General features: G+C 41.8%; 1 pseudogene; it reads left to right on the forward strand.

Moving 5' to 3' along the window:
- The first annotated feature begins 4,614 nt into the window (after positions 1-4,614).
- Positions 4,615-5,909, forward strand: LOC139019844 (elongation factor 1-gamma-like; annotated as a pseudogene).
- Positions 5,910-6,743: the final 834 nt, after the last annotated feature.

Raw genomic sequence — 6,743 nt, forward strand, 5'->3', positions numbered from 1 at the left:
TCCCTAATCCATTTTGAATTAATTGTTGTACATGTAGACAAACTGTAGTCCAGTTTCATTTGTTTGCACATGGCTTTCCAGTTTTCCCCAGTACCATTTATTGAAGACAACCTTAACTCCATTGTGTATTTCTTCCTCCTTTGTCAAAAATTATGTCCATATACATTTGGTTTCATTCTGTTCCATTGCTCTGTGTGTCTGTTTCTCTGCCAGTATCATGCTATTTTGATTATCATAGCTCTGTAGTATAATTTGAAATCAGGTAGCATGATACCTCCAGCTTTGTTCTTTTTTCTCAGGATTGCTTTGGCTATTTGGGGTCTTTTGTGATTCCATACAAATCTGATGATTTCTCTTTCTATTTCCTTAAAAAATGCCACTGGGATTTTGATGGGGATTGCATTAAATTTGTATATTGCTTTGGGTAATATGGCCATTTTAACTATGTTGATTCTTCTAATCCATGAACATGTGATACGTTTGCATTTTGTTGTGTTTTTCAATCTCTTTGAATAATGCTTTATAATTTTCAATATATAGGTCTTTAACATTCTTTGTTAAGTTTATTTCTAGGTATTTTATGCTTTGGTTGCAATTGCAAAAGGAATTGTTTTGTTCTTTTCTTTTTCTGAAGTTTTGTTGTTAATATAAAGAAAGGCAATAGATTTTTGCACATTAATTTTGTATCCTGAAATTTGACTGTATTTGTTTATTGTTTCTAATAGTTTTTTGGTGGGGTCTTTAGGTTTTTCTATATACAGAATCATGTCATCTGCAAAAAGTGACAGTTTGACTTATTCCTTCCCTAGTTAGATGCCTTTATTTCTTTCTCTTGCCTTATTGCTCTGGCTAGGACTGACCATACTATCCTATATAATGAAATCCTAATATTCCTAGAAGTGGGATCACTGGGTCAAATGGGAGTTCCATTTTTAGTTTTTTGAGGAAACTCCATAATGTTCTCCACAGTGGCTACACCAGTCTGCATTCCCACAGCAGTGCACGAGGGTTCCTTTTTCTCTGCATCCTCTCCAGCATTTGTCATTTGTTCATTTGTTGATGATAGCCATTCTGACAGGTGTGAGATGATACCGCATTGTCATTTTGATTCGCATCTCTCGGATGATTTGTGACTTTGAGCATGTGACATCTCCACAAAGGAATACTATGCTGCAGTAAAAAAGAAGGAATTCTTACCATTTGCAACAGCAAGGATGGAACTGGAGAGCATTATGCTAAGTGAAATAAGCCAATCAGAGAAAGATAAATATCACACGATCTCACTCATTTATGGAATATAGTAAACAACATAAACTGATGAACAAAAACAGATCCAGAGACAGAGAAGCATTGATCAGACTGTCAAACCTCATAGGGAAGGTAGGGGAGGGTGGGGCTAAGGGGGAGATATCAACCAAAGGACTTGTATGCATGCATATAAGCCTAACCAATGGACACAGACAACAGGGGAGTGAGGGCATGAATGGGGTGGGGGGGAAATGGGGCGATAAGGACACATAAGCAATACCTTAATCAATAAAGAAAAAAAAAATTTTAAAGCCTAATATGCTAAGTGTCTGGTCATCTGTTCATCCATTCAACCAATCAAAGCATAATATGCCAATGATATGCTAAGGCCACTCAACCGCTCGCTATGACGTGCACTGACCACCAGGGGGCAGACACTCCAACTGGTAGATTAGCTTGCTGCTGGGGTCCGGCGGATTGGAACTGAGCAAGACAGGCCAGACATGCCCTGGAGCCCTTCTGCAGTCCATCCCCCGGGGTAGGGAGAACATCTCATAGAAAGCCATTCCAAGAATAAGACCTTCAAAGGCTCTTGCTTGGGACCAGGAGGAAATGCTTAGTCCTCCTCCTGTGGATTGGACAGGTAACATGCTTACAGGAGACTCTTTTGATCAATCCCACTGAGCCTGGGCAGCTGAAACTGCTCCTTCAGAAAAAGCAACAAGCTGTATCCAATCTGAACATGCATCAGGCCACCTAAAATGGAACTACATTTGGAGGATATGGTAGAGACTGAGTAGTTTGGCTTTGAAGCAGAGATTAATTTACACTCATTGAGTGCCTGATGGTGAAATCTCTAAGAAGAAGGCTCACTAGCCCTAGCTATGCTAGCTTTCCTGCCTCCTCACTAAAGACATTCTTTGGATGACACTGCAGGAAGACCAGGAAACCTCAGGAGAGAGGCAGATAGAGGATATTCTCAGAGAGCCTCAGACTGACCACAGCTTCAACAGAACACTGAAAGCCAAACTTAGACAGCTCCTGAAACTGACTAACCCAAAAGTACCTCCCAGGAGACGTGAAATCAGCAGACAAAACAGTAAGCCTCAGACAATATAAGCTGCCTAGACAAACTTCCTATGACTGGCTTTTTTAAAAAATGTTTTATTTGTTTGTTTCTTCTTTCAATATTTTTCTTATTTTTTCTCCTTTATTACTTTGATATTATTATTATTAAGATTTTTGCTCATTTCTCTCATTTCTTTCATATATCTTATTGGCCTCCTTCCTTTTCTTAAGCATTTTTCCCTTTTTTATTTTCCATTCTTTCTTTTGCTTTTCCTTTCTCTCTCTTCTTGTTACCTTTGCATAATATTTTTGTTTTCTTACTCTATCTTGTATTTTTTTACCATTTTCCTTTTTTTACCCTCTACTCTTACTCTTTTTCTCTATTCTTTCCTCTTAGAATTTTTTTTCTGCCCATTTTCTCTTCCAGTATCCTCTTTATTCTTTATTTCACTATTAGCAATATTATCTTTTTCTCTCTCTATTTTTAGTTTAGTATTCATGTTTTCTCTTTCTTTCCTAATTCTCTTTTCTTTTGTGGTGGTTTTTGCTGTTGTTGTCAGGATCTTTTGTATATTCTTGTTTGTTTCCTGTTTATTTGTTGTTGTTGTTTTGGGGGATGTTTGTTTTGGCTTGTAAGCACCTATTATAGCAGCTCACATAACATGGCAATGGCAAGCCTCACAGTTAGCCGACCTGAGAGGAGAGCCTACCCATAAACTGCATAATAACAATCAAGATCCAATTAGAACTGGAAAACCCCAATAATCTTCAAAAGGGGCATGACTAGAGCATACAGCTCATTAAATATAAGTAAATCACACCACTGAGTCCCACAGGACATTTACTGCAAAAGCCAACGCTACAAATCCTAGGAGTCATAGCAAGTATATCTAATACAGAGATACAAACACAAAGAGACAACTAAAATGGGGAGACAAGAAACAACCCCCAAATTAAATAAAAACCAAAAACACACCTAAATAAGATGGAGATAAACAAGTTATCACATATAGGGTTCAGAGTAATGGTTATAAAGATGTTTAAGGAACAGTGAAAACAAGAAACTTAATAGAACTAATAGTGGGAACTGCAAGGAATTTAGTGGAAGGTACCTCAGCATGAGAAAAAAATAAAAATTATGACTAAGAATCAGGCAGAAATAAACAATACTACATCTGACATCAAGAATATGCTGAAAGGAATTAAAAGCAGGCTTGATGAAAAAGATGATCAAGTAAGCAAATTAGTAGAGAAGGTAGAAAATAAACTCTTAATCAGAGCAGCAAAAAGTAAAAATACTTAAAAATCATGAGAACAGTTTAAGGGAACTATGGGACAACATGAAATAGAACAACATCTGCATCATAGAGGTACCAAAGGAAGAAGACAGGTAGTAAGGTATAGAGAACCTGTTTGAAGAAATAATGACAGAAAACTTCACTAAGTTGGTGAAGGCAAAAGCCAACAGAAACACTTCAGACAAAAAAAGGAATACTATGAAATATTTAAAGTAATGAAAAGGTAGAATCTAAAACCAAGATTACTTTATCAGCAAGGTCTATCATTCAAAAATATATAGGAGAGGCTTGAACATGGTGGCTGATGGAACAGCAGGCTGCAAGATAGTGTATGAGTGAGAGAGCAAAAGGAGAATGTGTGGACATGTGCAGAGTGTCTGTATTTATGAGTGAGGGACAGTTATACTCCACAGGATTGTTGGGGACTTGCGGACCAGGCTCCCCTGGCTGGGCAGCCTCTACTACTGCTGAAATCTCTCCTGGCAGCTGGCTCTGTCACAGATACCACACAATCTTGAAGGGGAGAGGAGCTGTGATCAGAAGCTCAACCTTACCTTTAACCGATGAGACCTTGGATACCTCCTGGGACCTTACAACCACAATGCCCAGGGACCAGCTCCCTCAGCTACAAACCCACGAACACCGAGACAGGGTGGCGGCCAATACCCAGTTGGGTCCTGCACCTTCTCACAGAAAAGATAGAAGGAACAGCTGAATCAAATAACACCCACCCATAACTGTCGAATTAAACACAGCTGGTGAGGCAATCTGTGAACAGAAAGTTCAAAGATCACCTGGTGAGAGACAATGCAGGAGAGAGAGAGCTGCATAACCAGATACCCTGGCAGGAGTGAACATGGGGAGACAAAGAAACAGCCCCCATGGGAAAGAAAAGGAGGAATTACTGGAAAAGGAAGTAGACGAAATAGAGGCAAGCAATTTATCAGAAAAAGAATTCAGAGTGACTGAGAATCAGATCTGCTTTCTCTGCAGAATCACCATGGCAGCTGGGACTCTGTACACATACCCTGAAAACTAGAGAGCCTTCAAGGCCCTCATAACCATGAAGTAAGCGGGGCTCAGGTCCACATACTCTCTGCACCACACCATTTCCACTTTGGCCAAACCAACCACACCCCTGAATTTCTCTGCAAGTTTCCTGCAGGCAAGGTTCCATCATTTGAAGGTGATGATGATTCTGTGTATTTGAGAGCAATGCCATTGCTTACTATGTGAGCAATGAGGACATGTGGGGAAGTAGTCTAGAAGCAGCAGCCCAGGTGGTGCAATGGGTGAGCTTTGCTGATAATGACATAGTGCCCCCAGTACCTGGGTGTTCCCCACTTTGGGCATCATGCACTACAACGAACAGGCCACAGAGGACATGAGGCAAATACTAGCGCTGCTGGATGCTCACTTGAAGACAAGGACCTTTCTGGTGGGCAAACGTGTGACACTGGCTGACATCACAGTTGTCTGCACCCTACTGTGGCTCTATAACCATGTCCTGGAGCCATCTTTCTGCCCGGCTTTCCCCAACACCAACTACTGGTTCCTCACCTGCATTAACCAGCCCCAGTTCTGCACTGTCTTGGGGGAGGTGAAGCTCTGTGAGAAGACGGCCCAGCTTGATGCTAAAAAGTTTTCAGAGAACCAGCCTAAAAGGGACACCCCTCAGAAGAAGAAAGGACCTTGGGAGGAGAAGCCAAAGCCCCAGGCCAAGCAGAAAGAGGAGAAAAAGGCCACTGCGCCCCCTCCCAAGGAGGAGATGGACAAGTGTGAGCAGGCGCTGGCGGGAGAGCCAATGGCCAAGGAACACTTTACTCACCTGCCCAAGAATACCTTTGTGTTGGATGAATTCAAGTGCAAGTACTCCAATGAGGACACGCTGTCAGTGGTGCTGCCATACTTTTTGGAGCACTTTGGTAAGAACAGCTGGTCCCTGAGGTACTCTGAGTGCCGCTTCCCTGAAGATCACACCCAGACCTTCATGAATTGCAACCTCATCACTGGAATTTTCCAGCTGTTGGACAAGCTAAGGAAGAATGCCTTTGCCAGTATCATCCTCTTTGAAACCAACAACAGCAGCTCCATTTCTGGAGTCTGGGTCTTCCAAGGCCAGGAGCTTGCCTTTCTGCTGAGTCCAGACTGGTAGGTGGACTATGAATCATACACGTGGCGGAAGCTGGATCCCGGTAGTGCGGAGACACAACATTAGTGTGAGAGTACTTTTGCTGGGAGGTGGCCTTCCAACACATGGGTAAAGCCTTCAATCAGGGCAAGATATTCAAGTGAACATCTCTTGCCATCGCCTAGCTGCCTGTACCTGTCCTCCAGGGAGCTGGGGGTAATTAAAGGAAACTGAACATCAAAAAAAAAAAATTCAGAGCAATGGTCATAAGGATGCTGAAAAATATGAAAGACATATTCAATAATATGTGTAAAAATCAAGAGGAAATGAAGAAGAATGGAGAAGAAATTAAAAATGACATTGCTGCATTAAAGAACACAATAGAGGATGTGAGGGCGATCTGGCTGTGACATCTGTCACCCCATTGATCGCCAGGGTTGATTCGGCTGATATGGCTGGCTAGGCGGGTGTCCCCCTCCTCCCTCACCGATCCATGTGTGTCCCTCCCGAAGCTGCGCGCTCTGTCGAAGAGGACGACCTTCCCCCCCGAGGAGAGGACCGGTCTTCGGTCAAGGGTATACGAGTAGCTGCGCTCCCCTGCTAGAACCTCCAAACAAGCTCTCAAGAACACAATAGAAAGCATCAACAGTAGACTAGAAGAAGTGGAAGACTGCATCAATGAGATAGAAGACAAGGTAGGAAAAAATACCCAAGCAGAGCAGCAACTGGAAAACAACTTAAAAAACAGAAGAGCACCTAAGGAAACTTTGGGGCAACACAAAATGAAATAACATCTGCATAATAGAGGTGTCAGAAGGAGAGGAAACTGAGCAAGGAATAGAAAACCTATGTGAAAAAATTATGACAGAAAACTTCCCTGATATTGGGGGGAAAAACATCACATAAGTCCAAGAAGCTCACAGAGTCCCAAACAAGATGAATCCAAAAAGGCCAACACCAAGACACGTTATAATTACATTGGCAAACACCAATGACAA

The sequence above is a fragment of the Myotis yumanensis genome, unplaced genomic scaffold (genome assembly GCF_028538775.1).
Source record: "Myotis yumanensis isolate MYYU_CA2020_CCGP unplaced genomic scaffold, mMyoYum1.0.hap1 SCAF_1, whole genome shotgun sequence".
Classification (NCBI taxonomy): Eukaryota; Metazoa; Chordata; class Mammalia; order Chiroptera; family Vespertilionidae; genus Myotis; species Myotis yumanensis.